The sequence below is a fragment of the Notolepis coatsorum genome (assembly GCF_963971535.1).
Source record: "Notolepis coatsorum genome assembly, chromosome: 3".
NCBI classification, from domain to species: Eukaryota; Metazoa; Chordata; class Actinopteri; order Aulopiformes; family Paralepididae; genus Notolepis; species Notolepis coatsorum.
Genome location: NC_140167.1, coordinates 82347668 through 82356752, shown reverse-complemented (window position 1 = coordinate 82356752; position 9085 = coordinate 82347668).

Below are 9085 nucleotides of genomic sequence, written 5' to 3'. Positions count from 1 at the left end.
TTATAGAGCAACTTAACATGCAACTGCTCCAGTGAGGTGTCGTTATAGAGCAACTTAACACCCAACTGCTCCAGTGAGGTGTCGTTATAGAGCAACTTAACATGCAACTGCTCCAGTGAGGTGTCGTTATAGAGCAACTTAACATGCAACTGCTCCAGTGAGGTGTCGTTATAGAGCAACTTAACACACAACTGCTCCAGTGAGGTGTCGTTATAGAGCAACTTAACATGCAACTGCTCCAGTGAGGTGTCGTTATAGAGCAACTTAACACCCAACTGCTCCAGTGAGGTGTCGTTATAGAGCAACTTAACACCCAACTGCTCCAGTGAGGTGTCGTTATAGAGCAACTTAACACCCAACTGCTCCAGTGAGGTGTCGTTATAGAGCAACTTAACATGCAACTGCTCCAGTGAGGTGTCGTTATAGAGCAACTTAACATGCAACTGCTCCAGTGAGGTGTCGTTATAGAGCAACTTAACACCCAACTGCTCCAGTGAGGTGTCGTTATAGAGCAACTTAACATGCAACTGCTCCAGTGAGGTGTCGTTATAGAGCAACTTAACATGCAACTGCTCCAGTGAGGTGTCGTTATAGAGCAACTTAACATGCAACTGCTCCAGTGAGGTGTCGTTATAGAGCAACTTAACACCCAACTGCTGCAGTGAGGTGTCGTTATAGAGCAACTTAACATGCAACTGCTCCAGTGAGGTGTCGTTATAGAGCAACTTAACACCCAACTGCTGCAGTGAGGTGTCGTTATAGAGCAACTTAACATGCAACTGCTCCAGTGAGGTGTCGTTATAGAGCAACTTAACATGCAACTGCTCCAGTGAGGTGTCGTTATAGAGCAACTTAACACCCAACTGCTGCAGTGAGGTGTCGTTATAGAGCAACTTAACATGCAACTGCTCCAGTGAGGTGTCGTTATAGAGCAACTTAACACCCAACTGCTGCAGTGAGGTGTCGTTATAGAGCAACTTAACACCCAACTGCTCCAGTGAGGTGTCGTTATAGAGCAACTTAACACCCAACTGCTGCAGTGAGGTGTCGTTATAGAGCAACTTAACACCCAACTGCTGCAGTGAGGTGTCGTTATAGAGCAACTTAACATGCAACTGCTCCAGTGAGGTGTCGTTATAGAGCAACTTAACACCCAACTGCTCCAGTGAGGTGTCGTTATAGAGCAACTTAACACCCAACTGCTCCAGTGAGGTGTCGTTATAGAGCAACTTAACACCCAACTGCTCCAGTGAGGTGTCGTTATAGAGCAACTTAACATGCAACTGCTCCAGTGAGGTGTCGTTATAGAGCAACTTAACATGCAACTGCTCCAGTGAGGTGTCGTTATAGAGCAACTTAACATGCAACTGCTCCAGTGAGGTGTCGTTATAGAGCAACTTAACACCCAACTGCTGCAGTGAGGTGTCGTTATAGAGCAACTTAACATGCAACTGCTCCAGTGAGGTGTCGTTATAGAGCAACTTAACACACAACTGCTCCAGTGAGGTGTCGTTATAGAGCAACTTAACACGCAACTGCTCCAATGAGGTGTCGTTATAGAGCAACTTAACATGCAACTGCTCCAGTGAGGTGTCGTTATAGAGCAACTTAACACCCAACTGCTCCAGTGAGGTGTCGTTATAGAGCAACTTAACACCCAACTGCTCCAGTGAGGTGTCGTTATAGAGCAACTTAACACCCAACTGCTCCAGTGAGGTGTCGTTATAGAGCAACTTAACACACAACTGCTCCAGTGAGGTGTCGTTATAGAGCAACTTAACACCCAACTGCTCCAGTGAGGTGTCGTTATAGAGCAACTTAACATGCAACTGCTCCAGTGAGGTGTCGTTATAGAGCAACTTAACACACAACTGCTCCAGTGAGGTGTCGTTATAGAGCAACTTAACACCCAACTGCTCCAGTGAGGTGTCGTTATAGAGCAACTTAACATGCAACTGCTACTGTTGTTGAACGAAGTGTGTGTGTGTGTGTGTGTGTGTGCTGCATGCAGGGCCGTCGCTAGGGGCGTGCGAGCAGTGCGGTCGCACAGGGCCTCGCGAGAAGGGGGGCATCGTAATTTTTTTATTTTTTTTTTATAAAAATACAAATAAATAGAATGTTAACAATCACTTTCCATCACAGACCTAAAATCTAGTTTTGCTTACATGCTTATATATTTCACATTAGACACGTTTGTAGAATAGTGTTCCGGGCTCTGCGGCTCTGCAGATATACTATTGGTTTCATTCAATGACCCGTTTACGTTTGTGCAAAGCATCGTGGGAGGACTAACACTAGGGGGAGCTAGTTGGCGTCGGTCTGGTAGTCGGTAGAGAGATGTGAAGAAGACCGGTATTATCCACGAGGGGAGGGGGTACAGGTACGGGGTCTATTCGGCGCTGTCCACGGGAGCGAGTGGATGTCTTGGCCAAGAGCATCCTACTTTTGAAAACCAAATGTGCAGCATCGGAGCAAAAGAAATAACGCTGCGTGCTGTAAGCTTATCAATACCAAGTATAGTGATTAGGTTATGCCAAGACGAAGAGGACGTTCGGCAGATGGACTGAAGATGAAAGTTGTTGCGTGTTAGAATGTTCAGTCACGCTAGCCATGTCGGCTAGTAGCTTAGCTAAAGGCAGGGACAGCTAACTAGCGTTAGCTACGTTATCAAGTGCTAACGTGTGGCAGATAAACTAGGAACAGACTCCCAAGTTCATCCCAACGGGGGGGGACAATATCATGGGACTGGTGAACTTTGTCATCTCCACGGTCGTCTCCTTCCTCTTGGACCTGATTCTGCGTTAGGGTGAGTTTTTAATGCAATCTATTCTGTTCCCGCCGTGTATCTCTCTCTCTCTCTCTCTCTCTCTCTCTCTCTCTCGCGCGCTCTCTCTTGCGCTCTCTCTCTCTTGCTCTCTCTCTCTTGCTCTCTCTCTCTTGCTCTCTCTCTCTCTCTCTCGCGCGCGCTCTCTCGTGCTCTCTCTCTCTCGCGCGCGCGCTCTCTCGGTCTCTCTCTGTCTCTCTCTGTCTCTCTCTCTCTCTCACTCGGTGTGTTGCATCATGCAACAGGGTCCAGCTTTACAAGTTGCTCTCTGGGAACATTTCACACTGTGCTTGTGCAGTTTGTGACTTGTGTACTAAGCTTATAGAGTTCGATTCAAATAAGGCAAAACTGCAAATCTGCATGTCGTGCTTGAAAAATGTACCTGGCTTTAAGCTTGTTTATCAGGTTCCAGGGGTGTTTTATGCATTTTCCCTGTTACTGCCAGGTGTACGACTGTACAGGTGCATTGCCACTAAGCCTCGCGTTTAAATCTCGCACAGGGCCTCGCATTTCTCCCAGACGGCACTGGCTCTGTGTGTGTGTGTGTGTGTGTGTGTGTGTGTGTGTGTGTGTGTGTGTGTGTGTGTGTGTGTGTGTGTGTGTGTGTGTGTGTGTGTGACGTGTGTGTGTGTGTGTGTGTGTGCTGCGTGTGTAAACCTCTGCTCCCCCAGACTAGTACTGTAAACAGGAAATGTTTTAGTCAATTTGACTGGTTAAAGCTACACTATGGAACTTTTCCATGAAAACATATCCCTTTTGTTTTGCAAACTAATGGCTAAGCTGGGCTGCAACAAGAGAAAACACTCCTGTGGTAACCTTGACTGAGAATTTCATAATCAAAATGTTAGATGAACCCTGAAAACTGAAAATATCTATGGTAAATAGTTCATCACATGGACTCTCAAGAGTGATGGAACAAGCAGTAGCAGGCAGCAGGGTTGTGTGACATTCTGGGGAACCTTCAGGCCAACCCCCCATGTTGAAACGACTTACTCAACGGTATTTAGAAGAAACAGTTGAAAACCACCAGGCGACACCTCTCATGACGACATTGTTTACTCAGTCACACACCACAGAAAACGGTGACTCAGTATAGCTGTAAGGACAGATGCCTAATCAAGATAAGGTCACAGGAAATATAATTGCATTATATTAGTTTAGAATGAAAACAATGTTGGAATAATAAAACAAGAGTATAGTAACCTATTAGAAAGTAACTTACAAAGAAGAACCATATAGAAGGAATGTTAAAATGATTGATTCATTCAAAGGAGGCCACAGTCAAACCACCCCTCTGTCCAAAAAGGAGGGGGCCACAACCCACGAGGAAGGACATGTTGGGACCGATAAGCCCCAGAAATAAGCCCCAGAAAGGAATGTTAAAAGGTCTGAGGTCGTCGGACCTCCTCGCTGCTGGGAACCGGAAGAAGACACCGGCGGGGAGGTCAGGGGGGGCTGACCATCTGGGCGCCATGTGGGGAGGCAAGGAAACTATGTGGGAAGTCAGGGTATAAAACAGTGGGTTTTGGTGAGGAGAGGCAGGCCAGCTCATGACACACCACGACCGTTCCCCAGGGGGTCTGAGTCTGCGCCTCCATCACCCACCACCGACCATGGTTTCTACTTTGTCCCTATGTGAGTAAAACTGTATATGGAATAATCACTGTTTGTGATAACTAGAGTAAGATGCCTATCTTAGACCCAGGTTTAATCATGTGGTGACAAGGAGTACTATGGTCTTATTTCATGATATAACATGACGAAAATGTATGTGCAATAACTGTCGTTGATGTAGAGAGCCAACGTGTGAGGGCTATTGTGATTTACCTCATCAATCCTTTTGTACAATCATGTATTATGCTTGAAGTTTCCTGTATGTAACTAATGCATTATTCCACTCTCGGCCCACGCTGCAATTAAATGAATATTGGACCATAGCTACTGGTTGTCTGGCTGTACACACTTATTCTCTACTGGCTATTTTTGGGAGCCCAGATGAGGACCATGTTTTCTATCACACTGTGATCTTCCCCTTCCTCTAGTTAGCACCCTCATTGTGCTGTAATTAATAGATATTCATATAGGAATATACGACACTCCCACCAGAGATGTATGAAACATACAAGCTCTTCTGGTCCTTTGTGTATACTGTAAAATGTTCTCATATTTTATATTCAGATAAAAATGTTATGGCCTATATTTATTGTCTTTCTATTACCCTGCCCATTCTTGTACTCACCCCCGTGCTGCCTATGACGCGTGCATTTCCCAATCAATAAAGGAATATCTTTTAACGATGTTTAACGTGTTTTATTTATTTTTTACCTCTCATGGCCACAAGGTGGCAGTCTTCCACAGTGTATCTTTAAATAAGTATTTGTTTAGACCCTCATCCACCTCCACTGGCTCCCGGTCAAGTCCCGTTTCTCATTTAAGATCCTTGTCCTTACCTACACCTCCTCCATGCCCCCCAGTACCTATCTGACCCCCTCCACCCCTACACCTCCTCCATGCCCCCCAGTACCTATCTGACCTCCTACACCTCCTCCACCTCCTCCACGCCCCCCATTACCTATCTAACCTCCTCCACCCCTACACCTCCTCCATGCCCCCCAGTACCTATCTTACCTCCTCCACCCCTACACCTCCTCCATGCCCCCCAGTACCTATCTGACCCCCTCCACCCCTACACCTCCTCCATGCCCCCCAGTACCTATCTGACCCCCTCCACCCCTACACCTCCTCCATGCCCCCCAGTACCTATCTGACCCCCTCCACCCCTACACCTCCTCCATGCCCCCCAGTACCTATCTGACCCCCTCCACCCCTACACCTCCTCCATGCCCCCCAGTACCTATCTGACCCCCTCCACCCCTACACCTCCTCCATGCCCCCCAGTACCTATCTGACCTCCTCCACCCCTACACCTCCTCCATGCCCCCCAGTACCTATCTGACCTCCTACACCTCCTCCACCTCCTCCACGCCCCCCAGTACCTATCTGACCTCTTACACCCCCCCCCCAGTACCTATCTGACCTCCTCCACCCCTACACCTCCTCCATGCCCCCCAGTACCTATCTGACCTCTTACACCCCCCCCCCAGTACCTATCTGACCCCCTCCACCCCTACACCTCCTCCATGCCCCCCAGTACCTATCTGACCTCCTCCACCCCTACACCTCCTCCATGCCCCCCAGTACCTATCTGACCTCCTCCACCCCTACACCTCCTCCATGCCCCCCAGTACCTATCTGACCTCCTACACCCCCCCCCCCCAGTACCTATCTGACCTCCTCCACCACTACACCTCCTCCATGCCCCCCAGTACCTATCTGACCTCCTCCCCCCCTACACCTCCTCCATGCCCCCCAGTACCTATCTGACCTCCTCCCCCCCTACACCTCCTCCATGCCCCCCAGTACCTATCTGACCTCCTACACCCCCCCCCCAGTACCTATCTGACCTCCTCCACCACTACACCTCCTCCATGCCCCCAGTAACTATCTGACCTCCTCCCCCCCTACACCTCCTCCATGCCCCCCAGTACCTATCTGACCTCCTCCACCCCTACACCTCCTCCATGCCCCCCAGTACCTATCTGACCTCCTCCCCCCCTACACCTCCTCCATGCCCCCCAGTACATATCTGACCTCCTCCCCCCCTACACCTCCTCCATGCCTCCCAGTACCTATCTGACCTCCTCCCCCCCTACACCTCCTCCATGCCCCCCAGTACCTATCTGACCTCCTCCCCCCCTACACCTCCTCCATGCCCCCCAGTACATATCTGACCTCCTCCCCCCCTACACCTCCTCCATGCCTCCCAGTACCTATCTGACCTCCTCCCCCCCTACACCTCCTCCATGCCCCCCAGTACATATCTGACCTCCTCCCCCCCTACACCTCCTCCATGCCCCCAGTATCTATCTGACCTCCTCCACGCCTCCAGTACATATCTGACCTCCTCCCCCCCTACACCTCCTCCATGCCCCCCAGTACCTATCTGACCTCCTCCACCCCTACACCTCCTCCATGCCCCCCAGTACCTATCTGACCTCCTCCACCCCTACACCTCCTCCATGCCCCCCAGTACCTATCTGACCTCCTCCACGCCTCCAGTACCTATCTGACCTCCTCCACCTCCTCCACGCCCCCCAGTACCTATCTGACCTCCTCCACCCCTACACCTCCTCCATGCCCCCCAGTACCTATCTGACCTCCTCCACCCCTACACCTCCTCCATGCCCCCAGTACCTATCTGACCTGCTCCACCCCTATACCTCCTCCATGCCCCCCAGTACCTATCTGACCTCCTCCCCCCCTACACATCCTCCATGCCCCCCAATACCTCTCTGACCTCCTCCATGCCCCCCAGTACCTATCTGACCTCCTCCACCCCTACACCTCCTCCATGCCCCCCAGTACCTACTGTATCTAAATTGAGTTATGTTTTGCTTTTGTTTAGTTATTTATTTTGTTTGAGTTATGTTTTGATTTTGTTCAGTATTTATTTTGTTTGTATTCATTTACATGTTGGAAATAAAGATTTCAAATCAAAAATCAAATAAAAAAATGATTATTAGAACAAATATTGAGATGCCGTGCAGTAGGAGATGTTGTTCACAACCCCTGGCTAGACGGGCCGGTCCGTTCACGGATTCACACAGATGGCTGGGTCCTCCTGTTGCACATGGGGGCCTGTCACTTGGCGGAGTGAGATCATTTCATCCGCTAACAACTGTGATCGTCTGAACACCGACGGTGCCAAGGGCTCCTCTCCACAGATGGTGCCACAGGGCTCCTCTCCACAGATGGTGCCACAGAGCGCCGGGTGTCAGATGATTACGCTCCGTTCTCCTGCTTCTTCTCACAGGCCCACGGTATAGTGCTGCTACATACTTCCTAAATGGGTTGCGTTGTGTGTGTGTGTGTGTGTGCGTGTGCGAGAGGAGAGTGTGCTTGCTTGCATGTCTATTTGTGTGTGCTTGATTACATGCTAGGATGTGTGTATGGGTGCTTATGTATGCGCTTGTGTGCATGCATATGTAACCCAGGTTTCAGATTCATAACTATTTAAGTTATAAGAACATAAATAGTTAATGCCATTGAATAAGAACATAAATAGTTAAGGCTATTATGTAGGAACATAAGTAGTTAATATTATTGGGCACCAAGTCCCTTTGAATTACAGCATTGCCCTTTAATTTGCGTCATGACGTGAGTGAGATGGATGTCGCGACAGCCACGTTTTGCTTTACGGCGCACGCCTTGCCTTACAGCGTCTCAACGTTACAGAGTCTCGCACTGCGCAAATGCAGGCACTCATTCCACGGAGAAGCCGCAGCTGATAACGTTGCTGGATAACGAGATGAAATAGGAAATAGCATGATAAAAACAGTTATCAAACAGTTATAAAAGATTCCCCCAGTTGCAAAACCGAAGAAGCGTTGCAGTTAAAGTAACCTGCGGTTTTGGTGAGTTTCATCAACATTGTGCTGTTCATTGTCAAATACGCAAAATGGTTAGCTCCATGCTACAAGCTAATAATGCTACAAGCTAAATAACGTAGCTCATTCTTAAATGAAAACTAGGAAGGAACCATTTCAGAAGTACTTATAATTGTATTGATATGCTGTACGTTAAGAACAAGGTCTATATACATTTTGAATGTTTTTGAGATTTTATATGAACGTGGGGAATGTTCCATATGCTAGCGCACTTTAGCCTAAATTAGCATGTGGCATATGATCCCACGTGCTGGGATGAGACAGCCTACTTTAGCTTAGCATAGCTAAAAGTAGCCTGATTGATTATTCATTCTGAAAGCAATGAAAAGATGATGAAGCAATAAAAGATGGTAAATAGCTTTTATTTTCTGAATGCCTGCTCACAAGCAGGCCAGGTTTTTCTAGCACCCCGTTCCACCCTGGGAGCAGTTCCAGGAGTCCATACCACCCATCACCACGTGTGCCCACGAGGGGACGAGACGGTGTGCCGGACGATGCAAGATGGCGAGCCAACCCACTGAACCTCTGATATAGCTCAAGGCTAATGCCAGCCTGATTCGAATACCCCTGTTGCCCAACTCCTGTTACCTCAATAGTCCGGTAGGCTTGAACTGATTGAACTTGAATTATAGGAACTTCCACGGATTGAACTGATTGAACGAGAACACAAGGACATTCCAAGGGCTTCGACCCCGTTCACCTTTTGTTACTTTGATATTGTATTTTGTATTTGATTTAATTTGATATATGGGTA